Here is a 12,371-nt window from a genome sequence, read left to right as displayed (position 1 = left end):
TAACATACATTGGTGTGATTATACATTGGCGTTCCAAATAATGAAGCGTCATGAAACCGTTTTATGTCAATCATTTTAAGCTCCAAGCCATATAGCATGCAACTTCCTGTCAAACAACACCATATACAAAACATACATATTTAGATCAAATTAAGTTGAGCAAGATGAATGGTAAATTGTACCTTAGATAAAATTTGCGCACTCGGTCTTCCATTCTGGTAAATGACCATACAAATTTGTTTCCAAAACATTAGAATTAAGTATATATGCGGACTTTCTAAGTATATATGCCTTTAATTGCATGTGTTTCAGAAAGAGTTTCTTAACATGTATATGTTTTCAATTAATTGCATATTTTTCGTTTTAATTGCATATGAAGACCATTTTAATATGTATATATGTTATCAACATTAGTTATTTTCTTTTATGGCCACATAAAAAAGAGTTTTTTTTTTGTTTTTGTTTACAGTGTACCATTTATTTCATAAAAAAAGTTTGTTCATATATAAAGATAAAACCAAAGTGGAAACATGAGTTAAGAGTAAAGTTTTCACCTTGAAGAATTGCTCCAAAGACTGGCCCCTCCCGGTGAACACTTGAAACAAACAACCAAAATCAGTTTAATAAAATGTTTTGATTATACACCGAAAAAAAAACAAAATCATGTTTAATACCTCAATCAACTCATGGTTTGCAGTTGCTGCTCTTATGCTGGTACCTTCCTGCATTAGACATAAAAATTAATATGACAATTTGGTAAACTAACACAAAAGTCTATATACCTTAACATAAACATGCAAATTCATACAGGAGCCTAAAATGTATGATTACTCATAACAAAACAAACCTTAACCGGGAACCCTATAAACATACACATGTAACCAAAATTGTAAAACCCAACTGACATTCAAAACAAAATGTATATTGCTTGTATGAAGAATAAAAAACCAATTACCAGGCCTTCTATTAAAAAACCAACACTAAACAATCAAACATTTTCATGTGTAAATTAGTGGCTCGGGACAGTATACGGCTGCAAAACAGGTTGTAATGGCATGAAACACACCATAAATCAAATGACTTGGTGACTTTTCCACATACAATGATTTCAAACATCAATAAAAACTCTCATCTCATCTATAAATAATTAAATCATCCAGTCTTTTTAAGAACTTTTGAGGCTCAGATCAGTAACTGTGAGTTACACAACATGTTTCAGGTAAACAACCGACAACAAAACCGCATCGGACTACCTCCGTCGCACCACCTTGAACACCACTCAAACCATAAACAACCGACAACGCATCGGATCGCCTTCGTCGCACCACCTTGAACACCACTCCAGCCATAAACACTAAAAACGCCACTCAAATGAGAATAATCTCAGTTTGTTTTGCAGTATATAAAATGCACATCATAATAACCTCTACATAGGAACCACAATGGCCAAGATCATTGTATGAATAGCTACATCAACAATCATAGACGAAGAGAAGTCATAAATCAAGATTTACAGACTGGCCAAGCATATGACCATTATCTCATGCCCTACCAAGATGTAGAATACTACGGTACTCTGTCATGGCTGCATAACTAATAGCATGATAGAGACTACACTGATAATAACATGAAACAATAACCGGTTGCCTACCAAATAAACGTCTCGCTTTTTTTGTAACACACAAAATGCACATCATCATAGCCTCAAGACAGTTGTAAAAAGAAGTAAAGACAAGTGTGTAGGGCAATAATACATGGCCCAAGCAGAGAACACATGGTTGGTAAAAGAAACTCCAACAACACATTAAAACCAACTTCAAAACAGGTTGCCAATCAAATGGAAATCAAATGATTGGCTCGTTTTGTTTTCTAGCATACAAAATAATGCAAAGCTGAAAACCGATACCTTCCGAGTTCCGTTTTCGCCCCACTTGTCTCGGTCGGCTGCACTTAAATTTAATTCATGCATTAGTAAACAAATTGTGATGCAATGTATATACAAATTACATGATATGAGACAATCACACATATATTAACTAAAATTGAAGCTTAATACAGTAATGTTTAAAGTTTCATCATGACACCAAAGTTAATATGTTGTGATGTTGGATAGAATCCCTGACATACACAGGGGTGTTGACTGTGATTTGGTTAGGCTGGTTATTCACTCTATTAAAATGTTGTATTAACAGATTAATACACAATCAAACAGACAATTAGGTTTTTGGTAGGTAAAATAAAATATGTAAATTGGCTCTTAGTGTGCAAAAGTTATGTATAAGCTTTATTCAATTTGCTTTAATTAGTGAAAGATGGTCAAAAAAATTGGTTAACTAAACCAACCCAAAAACTAAACCATATTGTACGAAGCGGTTTGGGATTGTGTTTATTAAAAGCAGTTTCAAACAGCTTAACGGAACCAAAAACCAGCTAAAAACCGATCATACACCGGTTAAGAATCAATCATAAATTGGTTCAATTGCCTACCCACTACACATATTTTTAACCGGTTGAGAACTGGTTGGGGATTCCGTTCATCAAAAGCAGTTCCAAACTGAACAGCTTAACAGAACCGAACATGGCTAAAAGCTGATCATACACCGGTCGAGAACCAATCATAAACTGGTAGAAGCCCGAACTGATGCCTAGCGACGACACATTTTTTTTGTTAACTAAAACTCATCAACGAACCGCTTTTAACTGGCCACAACACGTATCTTTTGCTAACTAAAGCATGTTCACTACAAATAGTAAAACACCAAGACAAAATAAACCTACATTGTAGAGCAAATGTACAGCCATCAACCCAAATCGAGCACTAAGTGAACAAAGAATTACCTAATTTTGAAACATACCAACGATGAACAACCACCTGCAATGAAGCAGACAAAAACACCACGAACAAACACCTGCACTGAGTCTGAAGCAAACAAAAACCCCAAATCACATGCAATAAATGAAAAATGACTGGCAAAGGAGCAAACTGACCAGCGATGTAGCGGCGATTGAAGCAAAATCACACAATCCTTTTTGTGAATTAGATCATTTAAAAAAAAATACAAAATAAATTACCTGCGAAATCCGTGAATTAATGTACCGTTTTCTTCGAGTGAGTTCATTTAAATTATCCTAAATCTGGAAAACACAGCGTATACAATAAGGGTTTGACGATAAAAAAGGCAAATCATAAAAGCGAAGAGGTACATTACATAAACCCAAAAATCGAACAAATCAAAAGATATTACCTCTAGATATCGAACAATGCGAATTGTGATTAAAAATAACTTGAAGCTTGGGACTATGGACGTTGAGGATGGTGACATCTCTGTCTATCTGACAGTATTACCTCAGTCGAGAAAGAACAGAAGCAGGCCACGTGGTGGATTAAAACTGTAAACCCACGTAGACAGACGTTAGACATACAACAAAACCAACTAAAGGTACACTATCTAAAGCATCGTTTACAACAACATAAGCATGAGGTACAACCTCAAGTGCACAAACTTTGTAAAGTAAGTTGTGATTTAATATATATATATATAGAATGTTTTGGCTTAAATTTGACCCGACTCTATTTTGGTTAAAATTTACGTTCACATGTAGATAAAATAAAATATGTCTCAATTTTGGTTAAAACTTTTCCCGAATCGTTGTTCCCTTAACCTCCTTAACTCGCAAGAACATTAAATATGAATGGGGGACAAAGCAACAAGAGGCATTCGATATACATTAACAAAAGCTTACCCAAGCTCCAATACTGGCTTTGCCAGAAGGTATTGAAGATTTCGTTGTCTTTTGTGATGCGGCTCATTCCGGCTTGGGATGTGTATTGATGCAACGAAAGAAAGTAATCGCTTACGCCTCTCGTCAACTCAAAGTGCATGAAAAGAACTATACAACTTACGATCTAGAGTTAGGCGCCATAATCTTTGCACTTAAGATATGGAGGCACTATCTCTATGGGGTAAGATTTGTCGTGTACACCGATCACAAAAGCTTGAAACACATATTCGATCAAAAAGAGCTTAACATGTGCCAACGACGCTGGATGGAAACTCTAAACGACTATGACTGCGAAATTGTCTATCACGAAGGTAAAGCCAATGTTGTGGCTGACGCCTTAAGTCGTAAAGAACACGAAAAGCCATAAAATAGTCTGAGCGTTAAGGCTAGACTTCAAATCGATCTTATGACCAAATCAAATCCGCTCAAACTCAAGCAATCAACGAAAACCAAATCTCTGATGAGAAACGTAATGGCACTATTGACTCATTAGTCAAAGATGACGATGGTATTCTTAGAAAATGGGAAATCGGATTTGGGTACCAATCATTAGAAATTTACGTGAGAAGATTATGAATGAATCACATAAATCCAAATACACGATGCATCCCGGAAGCGAAAAAATGTATCAAAACCTCAAGTCGAATTACTGGTGGAATGGAATGAAAAGAGATATCGCTTCGCATGTTGCGAAATGTCTTACTTGTTTGAAAATCAAGGCTGAACACCAAAAGCCTTCAGGACTGCTTTAGCAACCCGAACTCCCTGTATGGAAGTGGGAGTTAATCATTATGGATTTCATTACCAAACTCCCGAAAATGACTCGACAACATAATGCTATATGGGTGATTGTGGATCGATTAGCAAAGTCTGCACACTTCATACCCATCAATGAGTCATACTCAATGGATAGATTCGCGCGTATTTATGTTAGCAACATCGTTGCTTTGCATGGAGTACCGCTATCTATAATCTTCGATCGAGACAGTCGTTTCACGTCTCACTTTTGGAAAAGCTTCCAACAAGCACTCGACACAAAGCTTAACCTTAGCACCGCCTATCACCCACAAACCGATGCGCAAAGTGAAAGGACAATTCAAACGTTGGAAGATATGCTCCGCGCATGTGTGATAGACTTAGGTGGAAGTTGGGATGACCACTTAACCCTAATGGAATTCTCGTATAACAATAGTTATCACACGAGCATTCAAACCGCACCATTTGAGGCGGTATATGGTCGAAAATGTAGGACGCCCGTGTGCTGGACTGAAACCGGAGATAATCAATTATCTGGACCCGAGATAGTCCAAGAAACCACCGACAAGGTTATTCAAATCCGAGAACGACTTAAGACGGCACGTGATCGTCAAAAGAGTTACGCCGATGTCCGTCGTAAGCCGTTAGAGTTTAGTGTCGATGATAAAGTTCTTTTGAAAGTTTCGCCATGGAAAGGCATAGTCCGATTCGGCAAGAAAGGAAAGTTAAGTCCTCGATTCGTTGGACCCTTTGAGGTACTTGAACGAATTGGTACCGTCGCATACCGATTGCGACTGCCCGAGGAAATGCAAGGGATAGCCGATGTATTCCATATCTCAAATTTGCGAAAGTGTTTAGCCTATGAATCTCTTTCGATGCCGCTAAAAGATGTTGAAATTAACGAGAATTTAAAATTCGTAGAACGTCCAATTCAAATCGAAGATTCAAAATTAAAGAAACTTAAAAGACGAACTTTGAAAATCGTGAAAGTAAAATGGGATTCCCGAAGAGGACCCGAGTACACATGGGAACTCGAGTTCGAAATGAAAAATAAGTACCCCCACTTATTCTCGTAGGCAATCTCGGGGACGAGATTTATTTCAAGGTGGGGAGGATGTAACATCACGTAAATTTCGGGTCAAAAATGTCAAGTTTCAAAAGTCAAAGGACCAAATCCGTTAAAATTCTAAACCCAAGGGGTTAAATTGTAAATTCTGATTTTCTGACCCATCGCGTAGATAAGAAGAGAGCTCCATCGCGTACCGCGATGGGGTGTCTGACACGTTGTGACACGTGTGCCACGTGGCACACGGTGGCATCATCTGCGGCCACGTGGAGAGGCGCCTGCCACGTGTCACCACGTGCCAGGTCTACTCACTGATTCATCAAGCCTACGTCGCGGTACGCGACGGGCTTGCCAAGGGACCTGTCGCGTACCGCAATGGGATCCAAAATCAGCCCTACAAATAGCGGCCACGGGATTCATTCCTAACACCTAGGTTACGTCCGAGTGAGACTGACCATGTGTATATTTATGGTACCTAAGTTATGTCGAAACGCTGCGGTGTTTTGCTGAGGTGACCTAGTGTAGAGACTCAAGTTTATAATGATTGTTTAACTTGATTATTCCTAAGCCAAGATGGGCCGAGGCTTACGTGGTCTTGAGGGGTAATTAAGTAAAGAAAAGATTTTCGCATCAGCATATTCACCGTATTTTATAACATTTTGCAGGTAACCAAGATTAGAGCTTGAAAGACGAAGAGCCCAAGAATCCGATGGCTCGGATAACTTTGTGTAAATATTAAAATATGGTGGTTTTGTAAAACATATAAACAAGTAAAACTAAACGAGACTTTCGTCTCGTCTTTTGTAATGTAAATATTTTTAACTTTAAATCCACATGTTTATTAAAGTCTTCCGCATTAACCCGCAACTCTGATTTATTTACAAATATGGTACCAACTATTGATCACACTCCTAGGCCTAAGATGGGGATGACAGTAGTTCCAAGATGGTTCAGGTCCGCCGGCATAAGGGAGTGCAACGAGGTTGTGGGTCAACTTAATTTTTGTGTTCATCGAGTTGAAGGTTTCGGTGATGATGTGCCACCACCGTGTGTCGGGATGGTTAAATCTTCATGTGTCAGGCAGTGATGACGTGCCATCATTGTGTGTCGGGATGGTTAAATCTCCGTATATCGAGCACTGATGTTGTGCCATGATCGTGGGTCGGGATGGTTAAATAACCGTGTGTTGGGGAAATTTAGTGGGTTAGATCGATGACCCAACAATCCTGAGTGATAGTGTTCCCGCCTTGTCGGGCTCTCTAAACGAGACAACATCAGATGTTCGTTCGAGTCCGGTTTCGGGACCATATCATAACGTACAGGTCAGCAACGGTTCAGGTTGTTAACAACAACGAGGGATGACTTTCGGAGCTGGAACCGGTGGCTAAAAGTGGCCACGTAGGTATGGTTTTGGGGCTGTCAAAATAGAAGACAGTGGGCTCGATGGTTTTGGGTTTGGTTTGTACGAACAGTGGGTTCGTAAGAGACCACCGAAGATGATCAAGGTGTACGACAAGGGCTGTTTGGATGTGAGTTGAATATGTCCTAGATCCTGTGTGGATGAAGGAGTAATCGCCCGAGACGCAACTTCTTGTGAAGGCGTATGATGAGTCCAAGAATCCAGAGATACGAGTGTTACGGGTTGTGAAAGACCTTAAAGGAGCAAGTATGAATCTTGAGGGAGTGTTGAATCTGACACTTGAGTCGAAGCCGAAAGACGTGACTTGTTGTGTTAAGTCACCGGTTGTTTCGAGTCGAGGTGCTTCATGTGTGTCACGATTAGAAGAAGTTTGGTGTTGAGAGGGAGTGTTAAATGTGTTCAACACAAAACCAGATTGAAGGCTTCTAGAATCTTAGAGAATATTTAATATAATAATTATTTAATATAATAATAATTAGTTTATTATTATAGATAAGTTAGTCTTATCTTTAATCCTAACTGTATTTGATTTCAAATTCTGTATTTGAGTTAGTATAGGATTAGAAACCATAGGTTTATATATACCATTGGTTCAATGTGTTAGTTAATTATTAAGTTTTTCTCGTTTGTCGTTTTCTTAATAAAAGAATCGTAGAGAGTTATACAAATCCCGTGTTCGTGTTCTTGATCCGCTTGCTCAAAGTTTAGCATACCTTTCATTCTTCTTTTGATTAGGAGCTCCCCAAACTTGGAGAAACTTAAGCTGGTAGACAACATTTTGTCATTTTGTATCATTTTTATCTTTCGTTTTATGCAGAATACCTTCATATATTAACACTTTTAAGTAGGTCTTTGATGAACCATGCTTTGATGATTGTGAGGAACACTCTTTTACACACGAAAATTACTCGGATATTTGGTTGCATCATCTGAACAAATTCGAGATTTTTAATTTGATGAATAAGAAACTTGAGATGGATTTTGTGAAGTATATTTTGGCCATGTCACCGGTGCTAAAAAAGGCCAAAATATCGTTATGGGAGTACATTGAGGATGATGATGAGAAGCACGCCTCAGGAATTATTTTATCGTCTCAACATGCATCTCCAATGGTAGAAATCCTTGTGGAGGTATACAAAGTAGTAGCTTGAACAATTGGCTTGCTATAGAGGGTTGACAAATGTTTTACATTAACCTTTTTCGCCATATGAATCATAACTTGTAAAACCACACAACGATTTTTAATGACATTCTATCTAGAAATTCAAACAAAGGGTCTTATAAACGTATTTATATAACATTCTATCTTTTTCATTTACTTTTAACAATAATAAACACATATGTTTGCAAGTATTATTATTTCTCTTAAATGATAATAGATCTCACAAGTCACAACTATTATATGATAATGTGTTAAAAAGGTATTATTTCAACTAATATTACTTGTCAATCATATGTAGTTTTTAATAATTATTTCAGTGTGTGACCTCATATGATCATATGCCACTAACAACTTGGTTAGAAGTTGTATCTTTTAAACATATGTCAAACAAAGTGGTTAATGATGTGATGTGGAAAAAAATGGGGTTTTTGAAAAAAATCTGAAATATGATGTGGCGATTTGACGGTTTGTATACATTTGCTGTTGTAGATGCTCTAATAAAGCTTTAATCTTGGATTAGATATAATAAGATTAATAGATGTTGGTTTCAAATAGTCTGCAATGCGCAAGGAGAAAGTAAAGTAATCTTCTACAACTAGATTGAATTTTTATTATCTTTATTTAATCACTAATTAAATTGGAAAACATGATCTATAAAACATAAACAAGGACGTTCCTGAGAACCATTAAAAATTTTGGGCCGAGGGAGAGAAAAAAGTTGGGCATTAAGTAAAAGTGTTATATTATTTTATTTTATTATTATTATTATTTATAAAAATGAGCTTATATAATTCCATTGAGAGACAATCTCTAAGTCAGTCAACATAAGTATGTTTGGTTCACAACGAGGACACATTTGAATCATACCTCTTATCCATTAAGTTTGATGCTAAATGAACAAAAATAACACTTTGTCCCTTTATCTGTCTTTGTAACCTCAGTCGGCCACTCACGCACCTCCTGGTCGACCCGCCAATCAGGCCTAGCCAAGTCAAACCTCTTACTGGCTTAGAGTCTTTACCTAGACATACCTCTTATAGGTTTAGCACTTACTGACGTAGAGGTTGCCAACACCAATAGCCTCCAAGTCGGAGTCAAAGGTTCTAACAAGATAATTGAAAGACGTTGAATACAAAATGGTTATTATTAACGTTCATCTTCTAATATTCTACAAATGCAAATCTTCCTTCCACATCGACTGTGAAGGCCAGAAGTATGAAATGATGAACTGCCGAGTGAAGAGTCAATTATACGAAGGGACGAAACTATTTCTCTGTTAGAATTAGTGAAACTGGAATGACAGCAAAGGGTAAATGATGCAGCGATGAAACGATAACGAAGATCGATTCACGTTGATTCTAAAAATACCCGTGAAGAACTTCCCAAAACTCCCAAATCTCACCCAAAGATCAAGGGAAAATTGAAGAGAAAAAAACTTTATTATCCAACTTCAAGTCTAACTTTTCAGATTACATTACTAGCATATAAAAAGACTTCCAAATACGAAATGGGCTCTAAAAAGGCCATGGGCCAAACACAAACACAAACCTAAAATGAAAAATGCAAAAACTGACAAAAAAACATAAAATGGCCAATAACTTTATTTTGGACGTGATTTTGGGCTTCGGACTTGGGCCAAGTTTGCCACAATATGCTCCTCGTCTCAAGCTTCGATTTGACTGGTAATGGGCCTGAAACGGAGCTTCGTGGGCCAAGTTATGCTCATTTTCGTGGGCAACCTTTGGAAGCACGATCATGGGCCTTCAAATATAACATGACACGTTATTCAATACTTGGGCCTCAATCAGGGTTATTCAATACTTGGGCCTCAATCAGTAAACAACGTGGAACTGTGGAAGGAAGATAAATGAAAACAAAAGATGGACGTTATTAATAACCATTTTGTACTTCTAGGCTTCTAGCCTTCGCTTTTCCCCGTTGAAGTTTGAACATCCTCTTTGTGCTGGTTTACCTCTCAAAAACTTAGACCATATCAGCTTTGTAACAGGTACTCTCTTTCTCATATATGTTAAATCATTTCATAGTTACTTAATTTCAATACACAATATTAATTACATTGTTGATTGCTGATTTGTGTTAATATTGTATGACTTTTGCATTCCATTTTAATTTTTGTGAATTTATTAATACTTGTATGCTTTTGTGGATAACGTTACTGCTTATCTATCAATTGTGTATATGTATTTTTGAGTTATCATTAGATTATATTAATTGTTGATTGAAGTTGCAAGAGTATATTTTTCTATTCCACAAATGTTCAATTTCGTGTATGTTTTCATGGTTGCTAATATTGCAGCATAGTTTCATAATGCTGCAGAAGAGTATCCGAGTGATGGACAGGATCAACAAGCTTCCTCCAACTACAATAGAAAATATGGATCAGTCTAGTACCAGTAGAAGATATAATAGAAAATATTCTGTCTTGTACTAGTTCAACTCATCATGTTCAAGAGGAAGCAAGGACAAGTATATTGTCAAAGGAATGGAGGTACCATTGGACTAAAATTCCTAAACTTGTGTTTGACGAGGATGCGTTTCAATTATCAATATATCAGGATGAACTATCTGCCCTCAAGGTAATGTTTAACAACAATCGAAGTCATAGGAAGTGGATGATCATGAAGAGGTGTAAACTTTTCTATGCTATATATCAAGTTATGCTAAAACACGAGGGTGCAATAGATGAGTTCTCTCTTTCGATGTAACGTTTATTTGTTGAGAAACAATACTGTCAAGAAATTATCACTTCATATGGTAGGGGAGGGGGGTATAGATTACTTTTATTTTTTTTCTTGTTAAATCATTTAACGGATGGACTCACACTATTTCCTCTAGAATCGTTGTATTAGGTTATTCACAGTTTTTAAGCAAAGAAGAAAAGAAGCATGGAACGATACAAAGGAAGATATAAAATGTGTCGGGGTTCGATACAAAACTAACACAAACCCATTTAGACTAAAGTCAAATCGACGAATTTTGTGTTTGGGCACTCTTTTGTACTTGTGTACGCGTCATGTCAAGAATTTACACCGCAAAAAATAATCCCAACGTGATAGGGATCCACATTCATTTCACATCTTTATACATTTACATTAATAGTTAGTTTTCCAGTAATATCCTCAGTCGGCGGTAAATATACCAAAACCAATGGGCCTGCATGAATCAAATGATTCATGGTATGTTATAACTAGCAACTACAACAGGAGCAACATGTAAAACAATGGAGTTAGCTCAAACTTAGACAGAGTCGTAAGCATAATTTATTTATTATATCTTAGCAGAAGAAAGATGCATAAGGAAGATTTATAAAAAAAAAAAAAAAAAGGTTAAAAATTGCATCAGGTCTAATGTGTCACATACTGTTATAACTTAGGACCAACTTGGTTCAATCCATGTATGAGGGAAACAATGATGAATAGTATCCGATAAATTGACACCAAAACTTTCTTGTATATTTTTGTCATTGAGTGTGTGAAACCTGCATGTTTCGAGAGAATAGAATACTATCTCCGTGTCATTGTTAAGCAATACTCTTGGAAAGTAGATCTTGTTCTCCATTTCTGATGATTTGGCTTCTAGGCAAATACATGACGCATAAGAAATATAAATCATGTATTTTCCTAAACTATATTTTTTCTCCCACTCTTTTGTAGAGTGGTTTAGTTTGAACACCTCAACTGTTTCTTCAACCTTACCCACAATAACAAGAAAAAGATGTTGATCACATTCTGATAAGAAGTACTCTGTCAAAGATGTGCTGCAACTTCTAGGAATTTCGTCTGCAACAACCACCGTAGAGAATTTATTTTCGCCCATGTCTCTAACGGCTTCATTCTTTCATTGTTACACAAGACACACATCTCGGCTACTGAATGTTGGAATGGGATAAAAATCTAGATCCTTACTGCAAGAATCTAAATCATATCTACGCCATGATGGTTCCTGAGATACAAAGTAGATGTTGACTACCCGTGGCTCAAATGCAGCAACAATACATTCAGTGGAAGTAGGTGGTGCTGAAAAACAAATGCTTGCTATACCACAACAACGCAGCGTTGGAAGTTTACGAATATCACTTGTAAATGGGTTAAAGAAGCATAGATTGGATGTTGTATAAGTACGAATCAACAACCAACCAAACCTGGAACAGAATATCCTGCAAT

At 36.9% G+C, this 12,371-nt stretch overlaps 1 long non-coding RNA gene across 1 annotated transcript; it reads right to left on the bottom strand.

Annotated features, from left to right (window-relative positions):
* Positions 1-2,537: 2,537 nt before the first annotated feature.
* On the bottom strand, positions 2,538-2,918 carry LOC143595467 (uncharacterized). Its single transcript, XR_013146534.1, has 2 exons — positions 2,820-2,918; positions 2,538-2,678 (listed from the first exon to the last, which is right to left on the bottom strand). It is a non-coding gene; the product is annotated as an uncharacterized LOC143595467 (long non-coding RNA).
* Positions 2,919-12,371: the final 9,453 nt, after the last annotated feature.

The sequence above is a fragment of the Bidens hawaiensis genome, unplaced genomic scaffold (assembly GCF_021521415.1).
Source record: "Bidens hawaiensis isolate Kalapana, Puna unplaced genomic scaffold, B.hawaiensis_p1.1 tig00045232_1, whole genome shotgun sequence".
In the NCBI taxonomy this organism is placed as follows: domain Eukaryota; kingdom Viridiplantae; phylum Streptophyta; class Magnoliopsida; order Asterales; family Asteraceae; genus Bidens; species Bidens hawaiensis.
This window is presented reverse-complemented; position numbering and strand designations above follow the sequence as displayed.